At 38.4% G+C, this 12,096-nt stretch overlaps 1 non-coding gene across 1 annotated transcript; it reads left to right on the top strand.

The window, feature by feature from the left end:
- Positions 1 to 222: 222 nt before the first annotated feature.
- LOC145413925 (5S ribosomal RNA) lies at positions 223 to 341 on the top strand. Its single transcript, XR_013899802.1, has one exon. It is a non-coding gene; the product is annotated as a 5S ribosomal RNA (ribosomal RNA).
- The last annotated feature ends 11,755 nt before the right edge of the window (positions 342 to 12,096 follow it).

Below are 12,096 nucleotides of genomic sequence, written 5' to 3'. Positions count from 1 at the left end.
GAAGCAACATTCCTGAACATCTCCCTCGCCCCACCTCACACGACGACTGTAGCTTCACTAGTTTTTGTGAGTTGATTTGTTCTAACCAAGGTTGTATTAGTTACAGCTTCATAATATACTAACAGTTAACAAACCAATTATATATATCACTAGTTTTTGTGAGTTGATTTATTCTAACCAAGGTTGTATTAGTTACAGCTTCATAATATACTAACAGTTATATATAACGGCCATGCCACGTTCAGTACACCGCTTCCCGTCCGATCAGCGAAGTTAAGCAACGTTGGGTCTGGTTAGTACTTGGATGGGTGACCGCCTGGGAACACCAGATGCTGTTGGCATCCCTACGTGTCAAGTAGGGTTGGTGGAGGATTAGTGCCCTTCCCCTGTAAAACAATTAACTCTAAGCCGTTGACCACCCCGTTTGGGATACATGGCGTCTGGCAATGAATGAAAAATGAATATATATATATAAATGAAACCAACCAACTACACAGTGAGAGACAGTTGCACAATGTACACTGCCATATATGTGTTATATAACTCTAATTTTTTGAGCGAACAGCGGAAATGTAGAATGTGATTTAGTGGGTAATCCCATTATGCTAAGAAAACTGCCTAACTCAGTGCCAGAATAGTCAGCATTAGGAGTGCCAAATACCCTAATACGAGAACCAGAAAACGATCAACGAAATATAAGTTACGAAATACCTCAGAGACACAAGAACAAACAATACCAAACCCAGGAAATAAACAAACAAACAAACAAAAACACTAGATAAAGAAGATAAAGAACAGCAAACAGATGCAATATTCAAATGTAGCTAGTGAACTTTATAAAAATTTACCTTCGACTTACTGTAACCTAGACCATAGAATATTAAGGTCAGGAAAAACATTTTAATGTCCTGTAAATGACGATTGCAAGGAAAACACGTCAAGACGGCTAACTCAGATGCAGCAAGCAGCGATGTAGTACCTTCTCCACAAAATTCCAGTAATACTCCACTTCCTGTGTATATCTTTCATGAAGACAAAGATCTTCCCAAATTTGCTGGTACTGAAAAAGACAAGATTGGCATACACACATATACTGAACAGTGTCAGCAGCATTTCATTAGGAGGTACATTATAGATGAGGAAGGAAAAATAGCTGTTTTTTTTTTTTTTTTTTTTCAGCTAGAATAAACCAAGAACGATGCCCACCTGGCAAGTTGCTCAAGTCAGACAAGCTGTTGAGAGCTTCAACATTTGAGCAATTTAAGACAGAATTTCTCAAAAAATTCTCTGGAGGTAGGAATTTTCTTGGTGGTATAACTCCAGAATTACACAAAATTGTAGACCTACTAAGGCAAACACACTCAGGCTCAGATGTAAGGGAAATAACAGCAAATATTTCAGCTATTAAGAAAATTCTGTTAGCTAGCCTAGAAAACTCAAATTGGGTCACAGCTGATGGTAATATGTTACCAGTGCATGTCGTTGACATTATTGGCTACTTATCAGCCCTATGCAAATTTCCTGACAGGGTGTTAGAAATCACCAAAACCATCCCATAAAATCCAGGGATGTGTTTGCTTGATTTCATTTATGAGGTGGAATTAAACTGCAGCAAAGCTGGCGTGATTGACACATCACAGGCCAACAGGACAGGGATCAAAGTGACAGAAATTGTAGCAGGGATAAATAAGTCAAGTCATGGCAAGGACCGGAGACAATCTCGTCCAGTTCACAAACAAACACAGTCAAGTTAGCTCAAGGACTCGTTCCCGCACACCAGGTAACAGGGTGGTACAAAAGTCTGGCTGAAGTCCGGGTAGACATCGGTTGGCACAAAGACAAAGAAATGAAAGATCACCTCGTAGGTTGAACTCAGGTGACAATCTGTTACTATTGCTCAAATCCTGGTCACACAAAAGCTGAGTGTTACATTAAGAATAAAGAAGACAGGCAAAAGACAAAAGGCTTTGAACCACACTACAGAAAACATAAATCTTCCGGTCATTGGACCTCAGACTGTAAAACAATAGAAAAACTGGTATATATCTATGGGTCGAGGGAAGGTCGTACCAGCGCAAAAATCAACTCATAAAACAGCCAAATAAACAAATAGTAAACATAGGAAGTATTTTTGGAAAGGAAAGCAATTTGGTCTCTGCTGTATGTGAAGAGGAAGAGATTTCATTATTTTTGGATTCAGGATCACCAGTAAATTAAATAACATAAGATGAGTTAGAATTTTTAGAAACTGAAGAAAAGTGAAGTTTTTGGAAAATTCGGTTTTGAATTTATACACAGTGGATGGTAAATAATTACCAATTATTGGTAAGATTGAGTAAAACATGAAATTCACAGAAACCACAAAATAATTCACTACCATCTTATACGTAGTGGAAAAATTAACAATTAGAGGAAATACGCTGCTTGGACTAAATGCAATGAGAGCACAAAATATATTGTTCATGTCCCATTTCAATGGAATTAACTAAGACTGAATTCATAGAGGAAATTTCATTTCCTAATACTACAACCAACATACAGAAAAACTAGAGTCACAAGATCAATTACACACAACATACAAAAGGTAGGGTCTGACATACAATCTCGCAAAAAAACGGGCAATTAGACCAGCCTTCACAAGCTGACTTTAACCTTTCACCCACTCACCCACAATCCAATCGTGATATGCTCACTCACCTAGCAAGCATTAATTATAACATAAATTTACCACCAAAATCATTCCTGCAAGTTATGATTAAGAGTAAACTGAGAAATTGTAATGTTATTGTATTAGAGGAGACTATTAGAATAAATGGCCTTTTGCTAGAACATGTCCTATGTTGGGTAAATGACATGGGTAAGACTGATGTCAATTTAGCTAACACCGTGAGTGGAGATGTGAAGATTAAGAAAGGAACTTGTATCTGTGGGTTAGAGATTTGCCGAGTTCCTATACACAGGGTTGTCATAAAAGACTTTGTGGTTCCTTGTAGTTGAGTTATATATATATTAGACTTGTGGACGAGCGGTTATTATACTGGAGTAGCTTGTAGTAGATAATCTTCTTTCCCATTCGTCATGTAGTGACAGGAGAGGTAAAGAATAGTATGGGACTATTTTTATTTGTCTTGGAAATATTAACAAGTCTCTCACACAGAGCGAAGTATAGAGTCCAGTCCCGCTAGCTATCTCTCTGTCTCGCTCTCTCTGTCTCTCTCTCAAGTTACCAAGCCCTTCTCCCTGCGACCTGTCTCTTCTAAGGCCTCTCTCCTTCTCCTCCTGCCTGTTCTGTGGCTAACCTCCTTCTCAGCTCTCTTTCCTAAATTCTGGTGTAGCAGGGGTGTGTCACGTGTGTTCCTTGTGAGTGGAAAGTTCTAGAAGCCTGTGTGTGAGTATGTGTGTATGTGTGTGTATGGTCACTAGGCGCTGTCGTGTGCCTAATAAGCATTCCATGAGTTAAGAGTGTGTAAGCATGTTTAGCATTGCTCGATTCTCGCAGACACAGTACCTTCTCATCATCTGACTCCCTGCTTCTATCTGTCTCTCTATCTATCTATTTATCTATCTATCTATTATGATTTGTAATTATAATATGGAGTCCTAACATATTGCTCGGTCCACGCAGCTGAAGGACCTCCGACAGCAATTATCATTAACACATGCTAATAGTCACATTATAATGAACTTATAAGCTAATTAAGTGAAATACATAATATTGTAAAACTAACATAATTGTATGAATATTGTATACATATAATATTCATAGTAAATAGTGATTATTCAGTAATATTACATTTTAAACAAGTTGTTTACATATTTGAATAAATGCAATGGTTGTTGTATAACACTTTGTAAGACGTGCATGTACAACAGACGTACGCATATAATTGTGCAATGGTAATACTGCTAGGTTATACATTACATAGAGTTATCATTTAGTAATGTCTAATATTTCACCTAACTTGTATGATGACACTGGTAATACAGAATTGTGCTATAATTGTATGACTTATAATATTGTACTAACATTGTGGTACTACATAATTGTAACATTTTATGAATTGTTACAAAATATTGTGTTAATGCATAATTGTGTTGGCCTTATAGTTGTAGTTACATTTTGTTAATGCAACTGTTAATTGGCAAAGTGTAACATAATGCAATCGTTTGTCGTTACATAATTGTTACATATCGTTTGTAGGTTCATAATTGTAGTTAAAGTTACATAAAAGTTACATCTTGTTAATGCAACTGTTACATAATTGGCAAAGTGTTACATAATGCAATCGTTTGTCGTTACATAATTGTAATAATTGCAGTCCTAACATATGCTGCGGTCGATGATAGTGATGATGTGTCATGCCACTTGCTTGTGGAGACAACAATTTGCTTTTTTGTTTGTAGTTTATGTGGTATTTTGACATATGTAGTAACACTTACACTTATTTTCATTTGTTTGTTACGTGATCTTACTCCATTTCTCTCGTTTTTCTTTCTTACTTTTTCTTTCTTTCTTTTTTTTTTTTTTTTGGTATGTATTGATTTTCTATAGTTTGTTTTCATTCGCTTGTGTACGCTTTTTCTATGTTGTTCATGGTTGCATAATTACTGGCTAATTTCCTTGGGATACTTTTTTAAAGTTTAGTTTATATTGCACAGGTATTACTGAAAATGATATTATATAGTCCCATATTTTGTTATTTCATATAAAAAAAATATATATATTATATACAGTATTAACTATATACATTGACTTGTTGTTCACTTGTACCTATCGTGGGTAATGTGTGTGTCAGCACTGTGTGGAAATCATTGTCTTCACGATTGTGTTGAAGATGTTCACTCTTGCTAACGTCATTTGTGTTGGCCATTTTTTTTTTTCTCTAGTTTACCTTGTAACTTAATTTATATGTTTCCACTAGGTAGCTTTAATTAATAAATGTTTAATACAGTTCTTTCAATCGCTCACTGAGTAACTGTGATGGTCTATTTTTTTTTTATCACTTTGTAGATATAATAATGTATAGCTGTATGTATGAAACACGTATTTTATGTAGGTATAAATGGTAACACTCGTTGGTAGTAAATAAATATTATAATAAATGAATGAATATTTACAGTGTAGAATATTTATTGTTGGTGATTATTTAGTGTTTGAGTTATGCAGATAACTGAAGTAAGTATGTGTATTTAAGCTGTAACTATACAGCACGTTTTATATGTTTGTGCAGAAGCTTATTGTCTATCACTGTGTATTGTATAAATGAAGTAACTATGTAACTCACTAATTTTTACCGTGGTGGAAATGGTGTGAGTGGTGTTGCACGTGGTGATAGCGTTGTTCTTCACGGGTTGATTGGCGTGTTGTGGGGTGTCAGACACACGGCTTGGCGTCGTCTCAGCACACGTATGGTGACGTCAACTTCCCACACTGGTAGCTGTGGTGAGTAAACGAGTAGCGATGAGTAACTTGAGTGAAGATGAGTAAGATGCGTTATAAATATGGCTCTGGTGTTTTGCTGCGTGTCTTGACCTCTGCGTCAGCGATGCAGGTAGACGGGAGAGAGTGGTTGGGGTTTGTGTGCTTGTTACTTTGGCCTTTCCTCTTCTTTACTTGCTTTGTTTTTTATTCTTCTTGCTGCTGCTTGAAGTTACGTGAAGATTATAGAGTTGTTTTGTAGACTTGTAGGCTATTTGCATTGTAGGCTGTATTTTGTAGGGATTCACTGTAGAACTGAAGCTAATCTTGTAGAGTCTCACCTGCTTTTGTAGAAATTTGCTTTTAATTCGGAGATGATGTCCGTAGATTCGCTGCTACCAAATGTCATAAAAGACTTTGTGGTTCCTTGTAGTTGAGTTATATATATATTAGACTTGTGGACGAGCGGTTATTATACTGGAGTAGCTTGTAGTAGATAATCTTCTTTCCCATTTGTCATGTAGTGACAGGAGAGGTAAAGAATAGTATGGGACTATTTTTATTTGTCTTGGAAATATTAACAAGTCTCTCACACAGAGCGAAGTATAGAGTCCAGTCCCGCTAGCTATCTCTCTGTCTCGCTCTCTCTGTCTCTCTCTCAAGTTACCAACCCCTTCTCCCTGCGACCTGTCTCTTCTAAGGCCTCTCTCCTTCTCCTCCTGCCTGTTCTGTGGCTAACCTCCTTCTCAGCTCTCTTTCCTAAATTCTGGTGTAGCAGGGGTGTGTCACGTGTGTTCCTTGTGAGTGGAAAGTTCTACAAGCCTGTGTGTGAGTATGTGTGTATGTGTGTGTATGGTCACTAGGCGCTGTCGTGTGCCTAATAAGCATTCCTTGAGTTAAGAGTGTGTAAGCATGTTTAGCATTGCTCGATTCTCGCAGACACAGTACCTTCTCATCATCTGACTCCCTGCTTCTATCTGTCTCTCTGTCTATCTATTTATCTATCTATCTATTATGATTTGTAATTATAATATGGAGTCCTAACAGGGTAACAGTAGCGGGAGCGTCGAGCAGAGAAAGCATAAAAGAGCATTTGGTTTGCTCAGATAATTCGGATGTGGAAAATGATTTATTAGATTTACTACAGAAGCATCTACAGACTGTCACATTACCTGGTGAAAACTTAGGGTGTACATGTCTAATCCAACACCATATTAACGTAAAACAGGATACACAACCAGTCTATGTGCCAGCATACAGAGTCACACACTCACAACGTGCACTTGCAAAGCAGTATGTGGATGAAGTGTTAAGTTTGGAGATCACTGAAACTTCAGTATCCCCATGGAATGCACCACTCTTCTTTGTACCTAAACAAAACGGGGAAATGCAGGCAATTGTTGATTATCGCAGTCTTAATCAAGAAAACATTCCCGACCGTTTTCCCATGCCATTGTTTAATACGGCACATTCCCATTGAAAATTTTGCAAACTGGGATAACTGGATCCCCAGAGTTGAAGCATCAATTAATTGTGCAATTTGCAAATCTTTAGGGGACACAGCCCGTTTCATCATTTACAGGTCAGACAGACGTCTCCTTTAGTTAGAAGGCGAATAAATTCCCATGTACAATTATGATGATTATCCTAAACTTCACTTACATGAATAAGAAATACACACAAAGGTAAAGAAACAGTTAACGATGTCCAAGGAAGAAATGACAGAATCAGTTGATAAGAAGGCAAAAGAATCAAACATCAGCATTGATGATACTGTCTATGGCATCATTCACAGTAAAGGCAATAAACTGTCACCGAAATCTGAAGGCCCATACAGTCATTAAGAGAAAAGCCAATAAGGTTGTGATTAAGTCACTATTGAGTGACGAAGATAAACACATCCATGTTGATAGTTTTACAACGTCTAAAGAAAATTAGCTTGCAATTATAAAACACCGGACACGACCGAAAAGCCTGGTACACACGATGAAAATAAGCCAGAGGCAGCTAACACATATTGGAATAAATTGCGGTCGCATACCAAACAGACAAGCATAGGTGCAACCAATACAGCTCTCACCATAACAATGCATTTACATGATTTAGGAATCGATTTAGACTCCTTTTATAGGTAATAGGATTAAACAGGTCGAGATAACTGTAGTGTTCATTATCATTATCATCACCCTTTGCATAACTTGCTAACAACAGTGGATTAGCCATCTAATACAATTGTTCTTTCAGTAGGTAAACATGAGGCGAAGTATTCCAAGATCATGTTCCTGTTGATATGAAGTGGATCACCTCATTTACACCCTCAATATGTCATCAGACAAGGGTGCCTGATCGCCCCAGCAGCCTCAACGGCAATTGCACAGGATATAATAAGTACCATAATTAGTTTGGACGTACTGGGGGACATACCAATAATGTTACAGAAAATATAAGGACCACTTAGAACTCTAGAAGCGGTGTTAACCCCTTAGTTCCCAGAGCTGCTGTGCGAGGGATTTTGCTGGAAGGGTGCTAGGCATACCGCCCTCTGCCTGTTAGCTCATAGTCCCGAAACTTAGGTCCCTACCTGGGGGTTCCCTTCTTTATCAAATTTTGAAAACGCCCAGTTCTGCCCCATATTGAGGACTGGGGGCGCAAAGAGGTTAAAGAAACTGATAGATCTGTCGGTGTTTAACCCCTTAGTTCCCAGAGTTGCTGTGTGAAGGATTTTTCTGGAAGGGTGCTAAGCATACCGTCCTCCTCCTGTCGGCTCATAGTCGCGAAGCACATAGGTCCCTACCCGTACCCACAACGTACGATGCATGTCGCAACTTTTTTTCATGCTCAGTCCCCACAATGTTTGATGAACGTTTTGTTATTGTAAGGTCAGTCGTTTGCACATTTTTCAAATTTTGCGCATGATTTTTGGTACGTATACACGTGACACCTTCCTCTACCCGATGCCAGGCGGGGAAATGCCTTACTCAACGTGTCCTACCCCCCCCCCCACCGAACGCCATTGCCTTGGCAACTCACCTGTTACCAGTGACCTGGCCAGTAAAGACATCTCGCGCCACGGTAAGAAATTCAAGGCAAGAGTGATTCCCCAATCGATGACAATGTGGAGGACAAAGTTTACGTGGCGTTAGAGGAACAAATGATGAGAAGTGATGAGCAGGTAATGTCGCCAAAAAAGGTGGGGTTTGGTGAGTGAAGCAACACTTATATCACCTATATTACTGTGAGAAAGCCAATATTCTCTTGTACTACATAGAAATTCGTACCAAATAAAAAAAAATAAAATAACGTTCATGAGTGATTTGGAATCGTTACCCTTCCCATAGGACTCGTTTTCTTTGGAGCCAGACGCCATTGAAAACACAGCCAGGTGAGGGTACTCTTGCCTGTAGCGGTATTTAAAACCTCAGGTGAGCGATTTCTCTATGAATTTTCGATGTTTCTCATAAAAAGCGAAGGTTTGAGCAAAAATAAATAAATAAAGAAAGAAAGAAAATCGAAAAGTTGTCGGGTTTTGGGGGTGAGTTGGGTAATAAAGTGGTCGGTATTGGGCGGGTTAAATTTTGAAAACGCTCAGTTCCGTCCCATATTGGGGACACAGGCCGCCGCAGAGAGGTTAATACGCCCTTCTTCACATGATTACCCCACACAGGAAGTGGCTGAATTCATTAACCGACTGGAAGCTAGAACAGGCTAAGCACAGGTAGCTCAGTCGGTAGAGAGTTGGTCTACACTCCTAACGGACCCGGGTTCAAATCCCGCTGGGGCAGAGAACAGTTTAAGGATTTGAATTTCATAAATATCAGACTTTACTGATCTACCAGAAAAATCGCCGACATGTCGTAAAAATACCCCCGCTAATACCAATACACCAGTCCTGTATGAGACAGCCCTAGCATGTATTCAATATGGACGGTGGGTGTTAGCGCCGAAATGGTTTCATGTATAGGTGTACGGTTCGTAGGAGCACTACTGGGCCTTGAAAGCAGGCTGTGATGCCTATGCCCAGAGTCGGTCACACACACACACAAAAAAAACATGATCTAGGACATCCCATCAGGTGGGAGTAACACAATGAGGGCAGGAAACGACATCTCAAATACACATAACAGAAGTGGTTGTTCGACCTGGATGGCGCAATTATAGGCAACATTTTTGGATTGGCTACAGAAATTGATCTGGAGGAAATAAATAGCAAATTTAACAAAACTGCACAAATTCTCTCATATCAACATAAGTTGGCTGTACCCAGAACACCTTAATGCTGACGACTGTAAAGAACCTAAGAAGGCAGAAAAGTCAACTCTAGGAATTGTGGAGAAAATAAATGCACTAAAAGGAAAGAATACAATATTCCAACACCTCTCAGTGATCATGGAACATATTGACACTAAAATACCACAGTTAGTCAATACTAAAGCTCATTATCAGTCTTTCATGAAAGGAAGTGCTAATGCTGGTAACGGAAGGATCACCATTAATTTACTACCCATTCGCAATTTCCGTCAAATAATTAGTCAAGGCATACGTAAGCATGGCTTGAAGCCCTTGTTTGAGGAAAGAAGTCTGATGTTATATTATCCATATTTGGAATCAACACTTACAACAACATCAATAGTCGTTCATGTACTGTTCGTATCAGATGATTTTTTCACAGTCTATCAAATATACCCTTTTCTTTCTAAAAAGGATAACTCATTAGTCACCATCAACACAAAAACAGAAGTCATCATGGTCTCCAAGAAACAGGATGCTGTCACTTTTACTAGTGAAACGACAATTGAACACAAAAGTTGCACATCATTACATGCATTTCACCTTTGTCCTATGTACATCTTCATGTTTCAGCCATCTGAGACAGTCCCTTGCTATCATAAAAAATCACGACATCCCTTATCATTGCAACTTCACATTTGCTCCAGATAAATTGATCCATCATCAACACATTGGACATTCACATTTTTTTCTTTAATTCATTCAAAATACATGTTTTTGTGACTAGCCCAGACACACCTCCAGCCCATACATCAGCATCTGGTTTATACATCTCACCAGAGTACTGTGCGGTTCTGACACCTACACTATCCACTTTGACCACTAAAAACCATTATGCCATTCTCAACCATACACACAAGTAATTCCAGCCTTTACCTAGGATGAACATGAATGTAAGTGCACACTTTAAGTTGACTTCACCCAAGTATGAAACCATGGAACTAATAAATCAGCCAATATAACCTCGGGAAGAATACAGTAGGATTATGTTCAACCCATATTAAGTATACAGCCTAGCTCCAGTCATCTTTGTAATTTTCTCCATCATATTTGCTATATTACTTTTGGCCATTCACAGAATATAAGCCAGGATTGCTAACCTGGAATCAGCATTTAAAAACTGTTCCGTACAAGTGAGACAAACTGAGTAAATACTGTATATATATATATATATATATATATACACACACACACACATGCACACACACACACACACACACACACACACACACACACACACACACACACACACACACACACACACACACACACATGCACACACACACACACACACACACACACACACACACACACACACACACACACACACACACACACACTCGACCCTCGATTTCCCTGACTAAAAGGGGGGAAGACCAGTCCGGATCCCAAAAGTCCAGGAATCACAAAATTCTGGCCCGACATACCATTCCCAAGACTATTACCATATTTTGTCCGAATTCTCCAATATTGTCCAGCAATTATTCCGATTTTCTTGAACAATCTGGAATGTAAGCTACCTATACCAACATTACTAACATACACAGTGCATAAAACAATAACACTGACACAATAACAATAATAATAACTGACACAATAGTGGTATTTTGCTAGCTACAACCCTAAGAATGGGTGGTTAGACAGTTGTTGACAAAAATATGGAGGGTATGATGGAAGAAGATCAGAAAGCTGAGGAAAAAAGAGGAAAATGAACAAGGAATGGAATACCACAAGGTTAGCCAACCACTGATCAGCTGACTGAGATACAAACACACAATCATCGAATGTGATCTCGATATTGGACCAAATTGGCAATTTTAATTCAAAAATGTTTTAATCCTTCTCATCATATAGGTCTGCACAGCTAATTATTTGAAATTCAGTCAAAAATTTGCGCTTAATTTAATTATTAATAGAAAATCAGGATTCAGAACGAAAATTTCTTGGCAGACGTTTTTTGCATCTAGCCTAACAACTCACCTTGATGGACTTCTGTTTTGTATTAATATCGATTTACAATGCAGATACTTTTTTTTGTACTCAAAATAAATATTTATGCAAAACAGAAGTCTATCAAGGTGTGCTGACGTTCTGAGGGGGAAATATCTGCTAACATTGGCGCATTTTGTCTCTAAAAACTAATTTTTAAATTAAGATACATCAAGTACATTTTTTTTTTTTTTTTAGCGGATTTCAGATAATTAGTGTATGAGCCACTGCAGTGAGAAAAATTAAAATATTTTCCAGTGAAAAGTGTGGATTAGGTATTTAGTCGCACCGAGTCAGGTGAGCTAAGTGAGTAGAAATGGATCCCACTGACCTTGTCCGTAAGAAAATATATATATTTTTTTAATTACTTAGGAACTTTATTGTGTCTAAGCCTTCCTTAA

Source organism: Coenobita brevimanus, chromosome 97 (genome assembly GCF_032717465.1).
Source record: "Coenobita brevimanus isolate Jiangsu-jjx chromosome 97, ASM3271746v2, whole genome shotgun sequence".
Taxonomy (NCBI): Eukaryota; Metazoa; Arthropoda; class Malacostraca; order Decapoda; family Coenobitidae; genus Coenobita; species Coenobita brevimanus.
This window is presented reverse-complemented; position numbering and strand designations above follow the sequence as displayed.